The following is a 17,705-nucleotide window of genomic DNA, read 5'->3' on the forward strand; positions in this document are numbered from 1 at the left end:
CATGTTTAGCACCTGTCCCACTTTCCCCCTGGTAAACTACTTGTTTTTCTCTTCCCAGGGAGGAGGATTTTGGTAAAGCATAAAATAATTCTGAGATGTCTTAGGATCCCTGTCTGTTCTGGATGAAACCAAGGCCCCTTAAAGCTTTAACACTGTACACTCTGTGAGTGGCATTAAAAGTCAGAGGGCCTGGGACTGTCCAGTTTCATAGAGCCCAGTGGTCAGTGAGAGGAGGCCTCAGCAGGGCAGCCCCCCATCTGGAGCTTGAGCCTGAGTTTAGGGAGACTGATGTCTTGGCGTGGGTGGGGCAGCCCTTTTTGGCAAAAGGAGAAGGGGCCACATTTGTCATTAACATTTGCCCCTTTGTCCCACTCATTTTAGAGTGTCATTTGATAGGAATGATGGGGACATTTTGCATCTACTGCCACTGAAAGCGCCTCCTGGGAAGCCAGAGCCAGCACGCTCCTGCCACATCTGCCCCCTCCCTCCACCTCAGGTCTGCTGCAAAGTCCTCTCACTCAGCAACCAGGGAGGGAGAGGCTGTTTGGCCAGGGCCCCACCATTCCGCAATGAAAGGGTGCAAGATTCCCAGGGGCAGCTTGGGTATCAGAAAAGCACTGCAGGACCACCTGAGCTCTGTTAAGGGCACTATTTCACGTGATTTATCTGGCGTGGCTTGTAACTTAGCCCATAAGTACCAGATTAATACTTAACTCCTCCACCCTTACCCGGAGCTTCTGGTTTATAGGAAGTGCTCAGATGACTGCTGAAAGAATAAATCATTAACACCTGTCTAATTGCCCCCCTTTTTGTCCAGAGGGTAGTTATTAAAGTGCAAATTGGTTCAGTGGACTCTGCTTACAAAGACTCCTAGTAAGGAAGTCCACTTCCTGAGGGCCTCAACCAGCTTGCTTGCAAATTTCAAAAGCCCCCTTCTTTGGCCCTGGGATTAGCATGGCTAGAAAAAAGCACAGGATGACCAGTTACATTTGAACTTCAGATAAACATCAAATAATTTTTTGAGTGTAAGTATGTCCCAAAGATTGCATGGGCCATATTCCTTGTGTTAGTTTCCTGTGGCTTCTGTAACAAACAACCACAAACCGAGTGGCTTAAAACAAGATACTATTTATTCTCTCATCGTTCTGGAGGCCAGAAGTCCAATTCCAGTGTCACTGAGCCGAAAGCCAGTTGGCAGGGCCATACTCCCTCTGGAAGCGCTGGGAGGAAATCCTTGGCTGGTCCCTCCTGGCTCAGGTGGCTGTGGGCTGCAGGCACCCACTCCTCACCGACCTCCACCTGCTCCCACTGCCACCTCAACTTCTGTGTTTTTAATCTCACTCTGCCTTGCTCTTATAAGGACACATGTGATTGCATTTAGGATCCACCCAGATAATACAGGTCAGTCTCATCTCAAGATCCTTAATTTGATCACAGTGGCAAAGATCCTTTTCCCAAATGAGGTCACATTAACAGGTTCTGGGGATTAGGACCTGGTATCTTTGGTAGACCTTAGGTAGCCTATTACACTTACACTAAAAAAACAAAAACAAAAAAAAACTTGTTGCTTATCTGGAATCTAAGTGTAACTAGGCATCCGTGTTTCCATTTGCTAAATCTGACAGCCCTCCCTGGGCTAAGCAGGCAGGGACTTCAGTGGTTTGCCTTCCACTGTTCTCCACACTTCCGGGTATGAGTGTAGGGTCCAGACCTCAGGCCCAACCCTACTCATCAAGGTCTTTTATCCTTAAAGGAGGGCTCCTGGTTTATGGTGTCATTCTGGTTTTCAGAATCTCAAGCCTTGCATGAATGGGAAGATTTAACTTTTTAAAAGATTACGGCAAATAGTGCAGCATGTCCATTTTTAGCATTCCAGCCGCAGACCTGTACCCATCCACCCTCCAAGAAAGCAGAAGGACGAACAAATACACCATGTACCTGTTTCTCTTCCTGTTCCCAGGTCTCTTTAAGAAAGTCCTTAATTTTTAATCAGTATTGAATTCACTCACCCATTCCTTCATTCACGAAGCAATCACTGAGTGTTTACTCTGTGCCCTGCGCTGTGCCAGGCACAGAGGATACACAGATGAATAAAACATCACCCAGCAGATGAGTGGGTTGGGGAGCCTGGTTCTCTGGGAAGCCCCCCAAAGTGGAATCAGACAAAGCTGTGAAAACTAAACGCAAAATAACGGGTGCTAGTAATGGGAAAGCAGAAGATTTTAATCAATTTGCCTTAAAACTAGTAGTATAAAGAGAAACCCAGTTAATGTACTAATTATTTTTAAATTCTAGCAACCATTTTTTGCCTTTAATTGTGGAAAAATAGCTTGTATTACAGGATGTGTTACTTAGCCAGGTCTGCCTTAACATGATGATTTTTCCTCTTTCTGGGTCTTCCAGGGCCCTGGAAGTGGGGGTGATGGTGAGGCAAGTCCTCTGTCCCCAGAGTCACACTTCAGAGCCTCCACTTTGCTCTGGACTTGGCAGGGCAAGCCCACGGGTCCAGCCAGAGTGGGGCTGCTCGGGCTCAGGGATTTCTCCCTTCTCCCCTTCCCCTGTGCTACCTCCTGCTCCCCATTAGCCAGGCACAGGGAACACTTTTTGACACAAGTTATGCCCCCCGCCCCAGCACATCTTATGCCAAATAGAATGTTTTTAAGAGGAAAAAGCAATCTGTTCATTTATGTATTCTAACATATAAGTCCTCAAGCTGAAATTCCAGGTCTCTGCTCTACCTAAAAAAGGAAAAATCAAACAATTTTTTGTTCATCCTTGCTGGGGGGCAGGGAGCACCATCTTCTCTTTCCCCCTGTAGGCCGTTTAACGAGTGGGAGGACCCCTCAGGCTAACGCCATGAACGGAAAAGCTAGGGTGAGGCTTTTTCTGGAGAGCAGCAGCCCAGGCTTGAGAGGCAGAAGTCCTAGGTTTGAATCCTCCATCAGCCTCCAAGCAACCATGTGATTTCAGATGCCACTTCACTTTCCTGAACCCTGTTTAACCTTCCTGAACCTCAGTCCCTAATCTGTTAAAGAAAAAAGAATTCTGAACTCACAGGCTCACATCAAGAATTAAATGAGATTAAAAAAAAGAAAAGAATCAAATGAGATAGACAGTAAAGTATTATCTCCTTAGTAATTTAGGGAATGAGGAGACCTCCCAGCACCCTGAAATCACATCATGTAGGCCGCCCAGACGTGAGGCCCCCCCCTCCGTGTGTATGTGTTTAAAGTGTCCCCAGCCTACTCTCTCCCAAACACCTAGAGGTTTAGTGTTAAAATGGCTCAGATATTTAATTGACTATTCCTTAATTAGTCCAAATTAGAACAATATTAGTATATCCAGAAAGCCAGGTCATCCCCAAGTACTCTTTGCAAACTTTGGGCCCCCTGGGGACAGGATATGTTCCTCTAGGTGGCAGTCCCAGCAGCCTCGGTCAGGAAGTCCCAGTGACACAGGGTCTGGTGTCTACTATGTGGCCATAGCCTTGACAATGAGGTCACTGCCTCCAGGGGCACAGATGGGACCAGCATGCCCATGGCTGTCATTTGATTTGACCGAGAGCTGCCCTGGTCCAGCATCCCTGTGCCCTTCACTTTGCATCCAGGGCCGTGTGCAAAGGGGGCTCCGGCCCACAGCTCCTGCCCAGGTCCCGGGGGCTAATCAGGCCTGTGCTCAGTGCCAAGACCAACCATGTTCCTCCCGGTGGCCCCACCTTTCAGTGTGGGGTGATTTCAAGAATTTTCTTGAAGAACTACTTACTACTCACCCTGAATACAATTTATAGACTGAAATGATCCCTGTCCACCCCCACCTCCATTCCCCCCCCCAAAACTAACAAAACAGAAACTCCAGTGGGATCTCACATATGGTATCTTGCCTTTACAGCGCGACGATTTTTTTTTTTTTTATGTTGGAAAGAAGGTGGGAGGCAATAGCAGAACTGAGAAGTTATTCTTGTTTTAGGTGGAAGGGTAGCTGTGGGAAATGTATTTTGATACCGTTAAAGAGCCAAGTGAAGTTGGAAGTTCCGAATGTGGTGTATAAGGCCCTCCTCTGTGTGAGCCCTTCCCTTCCCTGTTCACCGCGATGCCCTCTTTTCTGGTGCCACAGAAGTGGCCCCACAGATGTAAGTGTGGGGAAAATAAAGTGGATTATTGAGTAAGGAGGGTAGGGCAGTAACCCAGGAGGCTGGGTGATGCGGCTGAGCCCCCAACCCCCTTCCTCTGTGACCCTCTCTCCTAACAGCAGAGAGCTTGCTCTGTGTGCTTTGCCCAAGGAAACTGTCCTCTTTGAGTGAACTTTATCCCTGTAGACACCGCCTGGGAACCTGAATGTCATCTTCCCTGAGTTTATGTCCTGGGCTCCTGTCGGCCACCTTTACCAGCCTTCATCAGTCACACTTCGTGGAAGTGCAAGGGGTGTGAACATTTTTCATGCTTTGTGTGAGCTGGAAGAAAATGAGCTTTTCTACTTGATAAATGTGAATCTGCCCACGACACTAAATTTGGTTCTGCCGTCACCGGCGACATGAAGCAGTGGCCCAGTTTAGAGGCTAGCTTTCAGTTTAAAATACTTTCTCCAGGCTCAGATTACATATGACCCATTCTCGCGGGGGCTGGAGGGCACAGCCTCCCTGGTCATTAGCACTAAGGACGTGTCTGTCTGCTGGTGTGGAGGGTGGGACCAGAGAGGAGGCTTGGAGGTCCTGGACTGAGGTTCCAGCTTGCTCCCTCCCCAGCTGTGACATCTCTGGGCCTCAGTTTGTTCCTCTGCACAAGGGAGTGAGAACTCCTGCCTTGTGGGGGGAGTGAGGGTTACGTGAGGTCATGTTTCTAGTAAAATAAATGCAACCCGCTACTACCATTATTATCAGTATCTTCATACAGCAAAGCTAATTTGGACCAACAGGGAGTATAAGTTGGTGTGAAGTAGGGCAAGGCAACAGTGATGGACTATTTGAAAGGAAATGTGATTTTTGTTATTTTCAAGTATATAGAGCAATAAACCGTGTACTTGTAGGTGGAAAACCTGCTCTATTTAAACAGGTAAAACTCATCTAACATCAGCCTTTCTGATTTATTAGCATCCAACTTCATGACTTGGGAGTAATTATTTTGAGCTGTGTATGTGTCCGACTCTGGGACAGGCAAGTCACCCAGGGGAGCAGGAAAGCCACATGAGACACAAGCCTCACCCTCAAAGGACCTACAGCCTGTGGGAAGCTGAGACCTGCACTCGAGGCAAAAGGGAAAATAATTAAGCATTAACCACTGTGGTGCCGATGACTGGTGGGACGTGAAAGGTGCAGAGGCCTCCAGATGTTGTTGACGGGAACAGCTGGAGAAGGCTTTAGGCAGGACAGAGACTGGGGAAGGTCAGGGTGATTTAAAAAGGGGTAGGGAAGAGACAGCATAATGTCTTAAGAAGGGGCCAAGAGGCAGGCTGGCCAGCTGTGGGGCTGGACTGGTAGAATTGGATGGGGAATCCAAGCCCAGGCATGGGGACCTGGGCAGGCAGCGCAAGGTGGGTCTTGGCTTACTTAGCAAGGGACAGAGAACCCAGCTGTGGGCTCACGCTTGGATGGGGCAGGGCATAGGACAGGGCTGCCAGGGAAGAACAGTTTGGCAGTGGTCTGTAAAATGGATTGGATGTGAATTTCGGAATTGAAATTAGGAACAATTCATTATTGTTTCCATAATGACCGAGGGTGACATAATGAGGCCTATGCTCCTTTAGAGCTGCTAAGAATAGGCTTGGAAAGGGAAGGACAATGTCTAGGAGGAAGGAACTGATGGTTAAGTCTGTTCTAAGATATAGATGGAGGAGAAGAAATTAAGACTCTAAGATTTGCCACACGGGGACAAGAAGATGGCAGTTTCCAGTGACCAAAGTGGAGGGGACCAGGGTGAAATGAGGACAGACTTTGGGAGAGCAGGGTAACTGGGGTCAATGATGTGGGGCTTCTAGACCCCCGGGACCAGTGCTGAAGGCAGCCATGGCAGTAGAGCAGGTGTTGTCAGGGTGGGGTGACCCACACACCCTGACACACTTCTCACCACCCATGTGCACAAGACATGCGCCATTCACAGGGCAGAGGCAAACAGACTGCAGCCCAGCTCCAGCTCGGTGCCAATTCCAAGTACAAGTGGCTCAATTAATGAGCCTTCCCTGTGTCTCACCACCAAGCAGCCATCAGAGCATTATGCCATCAAAGTCAGCTCCGGCCTTTAATTTAATCACTCTTGCCTTAATCGATTCCTGTCCTCAGCCAAACACTGCGTGGCAGGAAGACGCTGCCCCCTGGGCATAATTAGAATATGAGATTCCGTACCAAGTCCCAAGTCCCCATCTGATTAGGAGGAAGTTGACCCCCCTCCCCCATCACCCCGCCACCACCAGCAAGAAAACAGAAAGCTCCCAGGAAATTCCATGGAGAGTCAGGACACAAACCAAAGAAGCGCCAGCCCCTCTCTGATGAAGTCAGCATTGTCAGGGGCTGGATATCACTTGAGGTGACAATAAAGGCACCCCCTCCTACTGTCCTGCACCCTGGCTTCGGGCTTCCTTTCCAAGAGACAGGACAGTCAAGGCCAGTACAGGCTGGACCAGGCTGCCTGTCCATCCATGCCCAGCGTGGACCCTGCTGAAGGGCGCTCACCCCTGGGACCCAGTCAGCACTGTCTGGCTGGTGCTAAGGGAGGCAGGAAGTGGCAGCCGCACTGTCTCAGACTTCAGGTCAGGCACCTGACTGTGGCTCCAGGAGGGACGGCCCTCCCTGTGGCACTTGTCTTCTGAGAAGCGTGAAGGCATTCTCATGGACTGTTTTCTCTCAGATCTGTGACTATCCTGTGACCACATTATCCTCATTCTGGGGAGTTGGGGTGTGTGTGATACAATCCTCATGTTACAAATGGAAACATGGAGGCATAGCCAATCTTATATTATGTCCACCAACAGGAGAATTTGTTTTTATTGACGGGTAACTGACATACAACGTTATATCTGGAAATCTTAATCTCTGCTGCAAGTCTCTTAGTTGGTAAGAGGAAGGTAAGGTTGCAATTAAACTCGGGGCTTGGCAAGCCCACGCAGCGGGTGATAACAGGAGCCCACAAAACGAGGGAATGGCCAACTTTCGGAATTCAGTCTTGCTGGCAGTAAATGATAAGGAGATCTTTTCTTAAAGTTTTTCTTTTCTTTTTTTTTACCTTGGTCCAGATTGTCAACTTTTACAACATGAATCCTTCCAGTTAAAAAACATTTTCCCCTACATTTCCCATCAGACATCAAACACTGGTTTAGAATTATTTATAGCAGTTTAGTGACATCGAAAGGGATTTGTTTCAATTTATTCAGTCTTTATTAACACTCTGCAGGAAACAGAGTGCAGTCACCACTCCCTGCATCTGCTAAGGGTGAGGGGCTTCAGAATTAAAGGAGGAAGAACTGAACCCAGGGGAGAGACACCCAGGAGGCACGCTATCCCACAGGATTAACCCCAGGGAAAAGATTAAATAGGTTTAGAGAAGGTTCAGGTGAGTTTGTGCATAATCAGTCCATTATTCAAGCAGATTTAGGGATGTTCTGTGAAATCCTTCATTTCTAAGCAGGCCTCCTGGCAACAGCACAGGCAGGATCTGCATGGTGGCAAGTTGGGGCCAGTGGTAAAATTTCCCTGCCCTGGCTGGTGTGGCTCAGTGGATTGAGCACCATCCTCAAACCAAATGGTTCAATTCCCAGTCAGGGCACTTGCCTGGGTTGCGGGGCCAGGCCTCCAGTTGGGGGTGCGCAAGAAGCAACCACACATTGATGTTTCGCTCCCTCTCTTTCTCCCTCCTTTCTCCTCTCTCTAAAAATAAAATCTTTAAAAAATAAAAAATAACATTTCCCTGGTATGCAGGAAGAGACAAGACAGAAAGTAGCTGGTGACTCTCCCAAATAGCTATTCCTGGGGATTCTGGCCAATGGGCCTCTTTGAAAGGGACAGGTCCATATAAATCTACACCACAGTTATTACCGCCCCCTCAACGTAACAGGTCATATACAACTATTTTATTCATATATACAACCTTTGCTTGGCTTATTAACAACTTCTGATGCATTACCAATACCAAAGTTAAAAGCTGTTCAGGTTTTCAGCCAACCCAATATAAGAAATTAAGATATACAACAAATATAAGGTAGTGAATATTTATATTTAATTATATTTATATTTACATAAATATGATATATAATTGTAATATTTATATGCATATATGTTTTAAACCAAAGAGATTCTTTGAATTGTAACCTTCCCTTGGGTATTTAAGCATTTGGCTTTAGACAATTAATTATCCATTAAACTTTTTCAGGAGGGGGCCATGGGCTGGGGGGGAGGTAAGACAACGGTTTGGTGTCACGGTCTAGTTAAGAACAATTAAAAATAAGCACCTCTGAAATGACCTATAAATAATGGCAGAACTGGATTTGATCCAGGACAATTCTGTTGACACATAATTTAAAACACTGGTTCTAATTCAGGGGGAAGAGCTGGCCTTTATCCTGGGGGAGGGGCACGGTTCCATGGTTCCATGAATTGCTCCTTCCTTCCCAGCACTTCTTGTTGGCTGTAGATCACATGACAGGTGATTACGGACCCAGAGGTCCTCTAGTATCCTTGGTGTCAGGGGAGCAGGACACAAGGATGAAAGTACATCCCTGGGCTTTCTGTAGTACAACCTTGGGATTAGGCCCCAAGACAACATCACCCAGCTTTCCCAGGAAACCAGAAAACTGAGCCAGAGGCCAGAAGGAAAACTAGCAGCTGGGACCAGAGATAATTACGTCCCTCTTCTCTTCAATACCTGGTTTAGCAGTGAAGCAGACAGGACCAAAGGGAGGGCCATGAATGAGATATCATTATCAGTGGCTTCAGATTTCATTCTAACTAGCTGATTTAAAATGGTTTTAAAAGTGTTAGACCTTGATCTAAAACTCCTTCACTTAGGGGAGGTTCATATACTAAGGGAATTTTATTTGTTTTGAGTCTTATGCTGGAAATGCTGCAACGTCCCTAAAGTGGGGATTCTATGCGAATGAATTCAAAGTGCTGTGCTCTTCCTGAAAGACAGGGAAAAGCGCCTTGAGGGTCCCCACGCTAGGCTGTCTCCTCACTGGTACCATGTCAGAAGCAGAAATGAAGGACTGGAAATACTCAAGGCTGGGTCCACAGGGCCTGGTGCCCCCAGCCTAGGTCCCCTCCTACCACAGCCAACCTTCTAGATCCATCATCCTCGTTACAATAATCATATAACTTAAGTTGATGAAACACAAATATTAAATGAAAGATAAACTCTTAAAATAAAATTTTCACTGTCAAATAGGACGTTAAAGACCATAAAAAACAGTAATCTGCATTCAGATTACTGCTCAGTGTAAGTCCTTCTTTGAAGAAATGGAAATTGATAGTCCTGGGCAATGTGCTATAAACGTGGCTTAGGCAAAAAAGACAAGGAATTTCAACCAGCTGACCCACATGTCATGAGAAAGTCAGGCCCTATCCCAAAAGATGACGAGATCAGTGTGCTTATATCAGGTTTAAGTTAAAGTAAAACGTTTGAAATATATATGTATTATTTTTATGATTTTCTGATTTAATGACTTTTTAGAAACTGCTGTATTATGATTCTCAGTCTTATTTCATGGGTAAAAAGGCTTCTTAAGCTGACGTGGTTAATCAGACATGACTTTGTTTATCTGATACTTGAAGCTCTCTGTAGAGTTTGCTTTATTTAACAGTTTCTACTTACTCTCAGCTGTCCACCATGAAGCCTGCTTGCCAGTTTACCAACTTCAACACTCTGCTTAATTATTTCATTTATAAGAATCTCTCCTCCACTGTCTCACATCCCATCAGTGCTCACCTGGTAGTCAATGAGTAAACTAGTCAGATCTCTAAACCTGAGATCCTGCGCCAGGTCTCCATTCCCCGGAGGGTAGGAGGGTGGGCAGTTTGGCTCCGGCTGGCATGGAGAGTACACAGTCTGTTCCGGGCGTGGAGCGGATTTCAGGAAGGAAGAGGACAGAAGCAGGGACAACAGATGATAAGTCTCTCTGCTCGCCTGTGGCAAGAGTTCTGTGTGTACATTTAAACATGGGTGTGTGCGATTTTCGGGGGGTCCACTTCCACCCAAACAACGATGCCTGGTTCCCGCTTCTCCCATTTTGATCCCTACTCAGTGTGAGAATTTATCTGATGCAACTGATTCTGTCACCAGGGGCAGGAGATACCTTTGCACACTCACCCAATCACAAGTGTTGATCCAGAGGTTGCAGCTGATTAAGCTATTTCCTGAGCAGTGACTACAAGCTGGGTCCTGGGCTAAGCACTGCATCACCCCATTTAAACTGCACAGCAGCCCATGGGAGAGGTACCATCATACATCAAGTTATAGACCATGAAAAACTCAAAAAGGCTAAACAATACGGCTTCGGTCCCACAGTGAGGCAGGGAGCCAGGATCTGTACCCAGGATGTCTGATCTGAATCCATGCCCTTAACCACTAGGCCAAAACCTGATGCCTTTCTCTCTATATATGCAGGACATGCCTGCCCTGCACTGGGTATCCAGGAAAAAGCACTCACAAACTCTCCTGCAGAGCTGAGGCACAAAATACATTTCTTGGGGTTAATTCTATAGTGGCCTTGATTGGGGCATGCACAGAGCCTGCTGAAATATCAACAGAGCAAAAAAATTAAGATAATCCACCTGGAAGCCATTCAAGTTGGCATTTCTTGGAAGCCAATTCTAGCTGCACACCTAAAGAGTATTTTCTAATCAAAGAACCCAAACAGCTAAAAAACCATCCTAGGCTGGCCTCACACACTCAGGTGGCGGCCATCTGTGCAGGAAAGGAAGCTGGCAGAGGCAGCAAGAGAATGGCACCTGGAGACAGGAAGATAATTCTTGGACAGCAACTCCTCCGGCAAGGTGATGGGGCGGGACTGGCGTGTATGGTATATGTCTTATCACGTATACCGGTGGTGGCAGGAGGCACCTGCACTTGCGGGAGTGGCAGTGAGTCCTGTGCGTGGAGGATTCCAGGCAGTCCCTCAATACCACAGTGTAATGGAATAGTTACGGCAGAGCCTGGGCTCCAGGAAGTAAGAAAAGCCTCCGGGCCCACCTTTGCCAAGGGCAACCTGAGGTTGTGCAGGAGGTCCTTCCTATGCCCACCCAACTCATCTCCCCCCAGGCTCAGAGCTGGGTCCCATCAGCGGGTGCCAACGCTTCAGACTTCCTGAGGAGCAGAGCCTAAGCTGAGAATCTGATGTCCCTAGAACTTCAGTGATGGACCCTGACCACAGCTGAGTCTATGTCTTGATCCCCCCCCCACCCCCCAAGTCTTGATATTCAGCCATCAAACCCAGGTGCTCCTTTGTGTAACAGAGCAATCTCAAAATCCTGCATTTTAGGGGAAGAGATTTAAGGTCCTGGGATAGTTTCTCTGTTTTATAAACAGAGGCACAGAGGTTAAGTGTCAAGACGAGATCAGAGCTGTAGGCTGTGCTCCAATTACAGACTCTTGCAAAAGTTTATTTGTGAGTCAGTGGTGTTGGAATGAGAATATTCCACTGGGTCAATGTCATAGACTGTGCCTGGGTTGAAGGCTAGTCCACAAAGGCCTATGAAGCTGAGGGGGAGGGGGCCAGTGTCAGACACCCAGTGCCAGCACTCAGTGGCTGTGTGACCTTTAGCGAGTTACTAGACTCTCTGTACTTCAGTTTCTCCATGGCTAGCACTGAGATAATAACAGCACCTGCTACATATAAGGGGGTTGTTGTGAGGATTAAATGAAGTAATTATTAGAACAGTGCCTCCTAGAAGATGCTCAAGGAATGTAAGCGGCTATGAAGCGAACAGTGCCCAGGTAACAACGCTTCTAGAGCAGGGCTCTTGACTCTGGCAGTCGTGAGGATTGGGGCTGGATCATTCTTTGATGGGCGGGGAGAGTGGCACCCTCCCCCAGTTGTGAAAATAAAAAAATTCTCTAGACATCTCACTGTTTTACAGGAAAACAGCTGACAGTCCCAGCTGGAACACTGGGTTCCTCTCCTTGCTGCAGCCCAGTGAGTCAGGTTGGGGTCTCCCCCCCCCACTGCCAGTTGAGGTGGCCCCTCCCTAAGCTAGCTCCAAGTCACTAGTGAAAGCGCCTAGGGTGACAAGTTAGGAGTCATCAGTCAGGTGGGTGTTTCTGGGAGGGGTCGGGGGTCTCTGAAGTGGGAAGATGAAAGAAGCAAGGAGGGAGGAAAGTAGAAGGAACAGGGGCAGATGGGGTTTCCCACCTCTGTCCCTCTGACCTCCTGGCCCAAGGAGCACCTGCAGCTCCAAAGGTGGAGGGCAGGGTATGTTTTCCCCTGGGGTGAAGTGTGCTTTCTCCCCTCTCTTTTCTTTTCTGGCGGGGCAACCAGAAGAGACCAGGCTGTGGGGCCATAAGCAGCAAGTGCTGCAGTGGGAAGGCCGAAGGTTCGAGGAAGCGGGGGAGTGGAGGTACATGGAGGGGCACGGGCAGCTTTCTGGGCGTCGCTTGGATACAGGGTGGGGGGACAGACTCAACTGGATTTGTCACCACACCTTCCTGTTGCCATGATCTTGAATAAAGCCCTCTTCACATTCTGCTTTTTTTCTTTACCTATTGACCTATGTTTTCCCATTTTGTCCATGTTTGTTAGAGTACAGGCCAAAATACCTACTATATGTCGAGCATTTTATTAAGCCTCTAAGAGTGTTTTGTTTGTTTTTGAGGCTTCTTTTTCAAAGCGGACATAAGGAAGATACTAATCAAATAGCAGGCACAATCTAGTTGGAAAACTATCATGTGTTCAATTAGAAAACTAACACATGTTCATACACACAGCTATGGAGCCACTTAAACCACAGACAAATGCTGAGGGAAGGTGCAATAGAACACAATTTCTTAAAAGTTTCAACGAATGAGGCTTCATGAACTGCTGTTAAAAGGGCAGGAGAAAATTTCAACCTAAACAAAGGGTACCAGAATCCTATTCTGTCTGCACTGACCTCAAAGGACATGTGGGTCAAAGGTCATGTTCAGTAAGAAGGGTTCTTTTCCACATGTTACAAATCTGACCCTTCCTCAAGGAAATGGATTCTAAATTTTCTTCTTGCAATTAGTGGGAATAGCGCATTTCTTTTGTTCCTGTCAGTGGCGGGAAGCCTGATACTAGAAACCACTTAAAAGCCACACCCCTCCATCATAGGCGTGTGCAGAGGAGGTCCACCAGGGCGGGGGTGAGGGTGGTGGTTAGGGTTACCCAGTCATAGACAGTCACTCATTCAGAAGACTAGCAAAGCCAGCAAACCCCTCCCCCTAGTTGTCCAAAGGCGAACCAGAAGAGTCAGCCGGGTTACTGCAGTAAACACAGCCTGTTACAGAAGCAAAGGTTGGTCAAGGAATTGATTAGCTTCAATCCGGCCTGGGCACCAAGGTGGGGTGTATGTGTGTGCTTAATATTTGTTCCTTCAGAGGGAGGGTTTGGAGATGGGGCAATGGATAAGCAATTCTTATGTAGTAAACACAAGCAGTATGGTAAAACGTAAAATAATACCATAATTAATTATGGTAGGAAAAGGCATTTCTGTTGTAGGTCTGGTCAATTGAAGAGACAGGAATCAGATAAAACTCAGAGCCGTCCTGCTGAGCCTAAGCACCCGAGGCCTGGAGGGGCAGGTCAGGCAGATGCCGTTCCACGTGCCATCATCCCTCCCAGCCTGGACCAACCCGGCTTGGAGTTACAGGTTCCCGAGCGCCAGAGGCCACGTAGGGGCTTCTGGGACGTAAACTAGCCTCCGCCTGCTGGGGATTCCTAGACAGGACCTTTCCCGAGGCCGGTGGCAGGCTCAGCGCTCGTCTGTCTGAGTGTGGGTGCAAACACTGCATCGCTCCAGACCCTTGAGCGCAGAGCCGGGATGGAGTTTCCTCATCCGAGTACGAAGGACCCCCGCCCCGTCCCCGGGATTCCTCGATGAACAGCCCCCAGGTCTTGCAAACCTAAGCGCCCCACCAAACCGCCAACAGATTTCAAAATCGAGCGTAATCAGGGACGTGTGGACTGCGCTTTGTTCCCGGTATTGGGCTACATAACGCTCCGCCAACCGACAGCAGGTGAACCCTCTACCTGCGGTCCGCCCCAGGCCGCGGCTGCCCTGATGCCCAGTCTGGAACCAGGACCCCACGCCCAGCTCGGGGTCCGGGGTGGGGTGCCGAGAGAAGGGAGAAGCAGCTCGAACCGATCCTGGAGTCTCCCGCAACCTGCCCGCGGCGGGTCCAGCTCTACCGGCAGTGGGGGCGTCTCAGGTCCCCACCTCGGACCGCCTACACCTCTGTTGCGAAGGTTTGGCCTGGCCCACAGCGGACTCAGACCGCGAGCCAAGCCATTCCCCGGATATTCAGTTCAATCTGCGCGGCTCGCGTGGATGATTTGTTCGCGAAGACGCTCTCCCTCTCAGAACTGCGCTCTGCACCAATTATCAGCCACAGAATTAACCAGAAAGTCGCGCAGACCCCGCTCACCACAGGAGGGCAAGCCTCGGTCTTGTTCACCAGGTGTCGGCAGCCACCCGTCTCCCCTCGTTCCCAGTTCCAAAGGCGGCAGTGAACTCGGGCTCTTAAGTGAAAATGCCGCACGTTTCTAAAACAGTACTTGGCCACCAAGACCTCAGGGATGCCTGTCTAGGTGGCTGTGGCCGCCGGAAGCCAATTTAGGAAGAGCCACCGGCTTAAGGTTGGGGCCTCCTTCCAGAGCCCCGCGGGGGTGCGCTCCGCGTACCCCAAGGTTCTTAATTGCTGCTTATAAGGGGCCAGGGTAACGCCCAAAGGCCGTTCTCAAGCCGCGAGTGGTTTCCAAGGCAACCGCCCCTCAGCGCCCCCCTCCAAGTCTGCTGGGGGTGGGAAGGTGGGGAATGGGTGTGGCTCGGGGCATCAGAAGAAAATTCAAGTCCCTGCCTCCCATCTCCCACCTAGCGAAGCAACAGGGCACAAAACGGAGAGGGGCCCCGCCGGCGAGTCCCCCCTCCACCTCCCGGGGGTCGCCGGTGCCCCTCCGTGGGCAGCCTGGCGGGGCGTGGCCACCAGGACGCTTCGGGTGTGAGGTGGCGCGTAGTCCTTTCGCAGACACCATCACAGCGCTGAGACGTGGTATCCTACCCCTTCGGCCCGAGGATGCTTCCTGGTGCGCGGCCCGGCTCCGGGAGGGGGCCGCTCGCTGTCACCCCCATTCCACGCGTGCCCCTGGGGTCGTAATTCGAGTTCATCAATCTCAGAAAGCCCCGAGATCTAACAAAGGGTTCGGAAATGAGGGGCAAAACGCAGGGGGGGAGGAGTGGGGGCCTTGGTTAAACACTCTTACAGAATAAAAGGCAAAAACCCAGTCTGGCAACGCAGATCACGTTAGCCCTACACACAAAGCAGTGAGCCCTCAGGCAGATCCTGGGTGAACGCTCGCAGTGCTCAACCCTGTAGCAGCAAAACGCCAAGATTTCAGCGCCGATTGCTCCCCTACCCCCTTACTAACAGCCCGCTCTGTGCTCCGAAGCCCAGCCACCCGGCTTGGCAGGGCACCGTAAAGACGTGACACGCCGCAAAAAGATGGCACCTCGCATTCGGAGGGGAAAAAAAGCGGGGGTGGGAGTGGGAGGAGGCACAGCCTACCCTCCTCCTCCTCGCCCACCCGGGTCCACACCCACTGCCGCAGTGAGGGGCGAGCCCTGCGCGCCACCACCGCGCCTCCGGCAGGGAGCGCACAAGCCAGACGCCCCGTGCAGAGCGGAGAGAAAGGGGCCCGCCCCGAAGTGCACCTGCAGCCCCCGCGCCGGTCTGCGGCTGTGAGCACCTGCGAGCCGGGTCGGCCGCTGCCGAGACCTTCCACATCGCAAGGCGAGGGATCCCCTGCCTTTCCGAGCCTCCACATTGGCATCCGCGCACTACCTTCTCTCGGGCACGGCGCTGCTCGTGTCTCGGTGCCAGGCGCGCGCAGGGGGAAGGGCAACTGAAGTGACAGCGCCTGGACCCCTCCCCATCTCCCCGATTTCACTCCCAGCCCCCAAATGTCCCCTGCGGGTTTCTGAAGGAGGAAAACGGGGAGGGGGGATGGACCACCGCCTTAAATCGGGGGCTGCGAAAGCCTCATTGGAATTGCTACCGGGGAGGTGTAGGGAGGGGGCGGCAGGGAGTGATCTCTTCTAGAACCCGATCCATACCTTCCTTAGGGCTGATGGCAAACCAAGACAGAAAACTGATTACAGGTTCGGTTTCGGGGGTCGTCATTGGAACCCTCACCCCTCACATAAACACATGCCCATTGCGGCAAAAGGCGGCGATCGAGAGTGCATAGCAGCCCCCTCCCCCAGGTCACCGCCATCCGTGCCCCACCCTGCGGGTACAACCTCTGCCTGGGTCCGCGCGAAGAGGGTCGTGTGGAACCGCCAGCACGCATTCGCGCACACACACACGCACACGCGTGTGTGCATCCCTTGCATGGGTCCCTTTCCAAGCCGCCCAAGAGCCACCCCCTAACGCAGAGGGCGCAGGGAGTGCTTCCCTGCCGTTGCCCCCCACCAATGTCCCCCTCACGAAACCCACCTCTGAGGCGGGGGGCCGAGGGGCGGCGGTCTGCTGGCGCGTAGGGCGGGAGAGGAGGCACATTTCAGAGCCTTGCACTTACCTGATAGTCAACAGAGGGCGAGGACAGTCGAGGAAAGCAGAGGAGAAAGTGTCTGTGGTGGCGGTGGCTATAGGTGGGCGGTGGCGGCGGTGCTGCTGCTGGTGCCGGAGCTGGTGGCAGAGCGGGTAGGTGGCGGAGACTGCGAGCGCGCGCACCACCGAGAGCGCGCGCTCCCGAGACCCGCGGGCGGCGCAAGCGCGAGCAGCGGGAGCGCGAGCCTCCACAGCAGAGGGGCGGACAGCGAGGCCTCCGCGGACGTCCTTCCCTCCCACCAGCAGTGGGCGCGCGCGAGCGCCCCGCCGCCTGGCTGTCTCCCGCCTCCCGCCTCCCGCCTCCCGGTTCGCTCCTCCCGGCGCTTCCCGTCCAGGTCTTCTCCCAGCCCCAGCCTCGGGCCGCGGCAATGACCGCCCCGCGCACGCGCATTCCCTGGCGCACGCGCACCTGGGTCACCTCGCGCGCCTGGAGCCTTTGTCTTATCTGAGGGGTCGCCTCCCTCGGGAGCGAGGCTTGGTTGCTGCCTGGGATTGGGGAGATGCTGGGTGCCCTGCCCCCAGATCTGCTGCTCCCTTCCTTCTCGTCCTCCTGGGGTGATGTCCTATCTCGGAAATGTCTTGGGCGAGTTTCCACGTGGCGGCTCCTCAGTCGGTCCACCCTGGACCTCAAAGCCATCCCCAGGTTTGGCCTGCTTTTGCTGGCGGGCACTCGGGCCCTTTCCTGAGTCTCCCAAATTGTTCCCTTTGTTGGAGATCAGTTTCCTCGGGCCTGCTCCATTTTAACCTGCTTTCTCTCCACCATTTTTTTGTGATTGACCAAGGTCAATGCTTTCCTTAGCAAATTCTCGTAAAACAGGCTAATTCAGTTGTCGTATAGTAGTGCAGTTTTTTTTTTAAACAAGGAACACTCGAATCTATTATTTATCTAAGTGACCTGAGAATAAAACCTTAAATTACACAAAGGTTCAAATGGTGCTCATCACTTTG

General features: G+C 50.8%; 1 protein-coding gene across 15 annotated transcripts in view; it reads right to left on the reverse strand.

Annotated features, from left to right (window-relative positions):
• The window catches only part of MAPT (microtubule associated protein tau), an 88,538-nt gene extending 71,610 nt beyond the window's left edge, over window positions 1-16,928 (reverse strand). For 2 of the 15 annotated variants that reach the window (XM_090292460.1, XM_090292464.1), the window contains exon 1: window positions 16,726-16,927. The gene's annotated coding sequence lies outside the window, so the exon portion shown is untranslated. Of the gene's footprint in view, window positions 1-16,725 lie in introns of all 15 variants that reach the window. The other 13 variants (XM_090292471.1, XM_090292472.1, XM_090292477.1 and 10 more) reach the window with 11 other exon arrangements.
• Window positions 16,929-17,705: the final 777 nt, after the last annotated feature.

Source organism: Furipterus horrens, unplaced genomic scaffold (assembly GCF_987537825.1).
Source record: "Furipterus horrens unplaced genomic scaffold, mFurHor1.1.pri manual_scaffold_11, whole genome shotgun sequence".
Taxonomy (NCBI): domain Eukaryota; kingdom Metazoa; phylum Chordata; class Mammalia; order Chiroptera; family Furipteridae; genus Furipterus; species Furipterus horrens.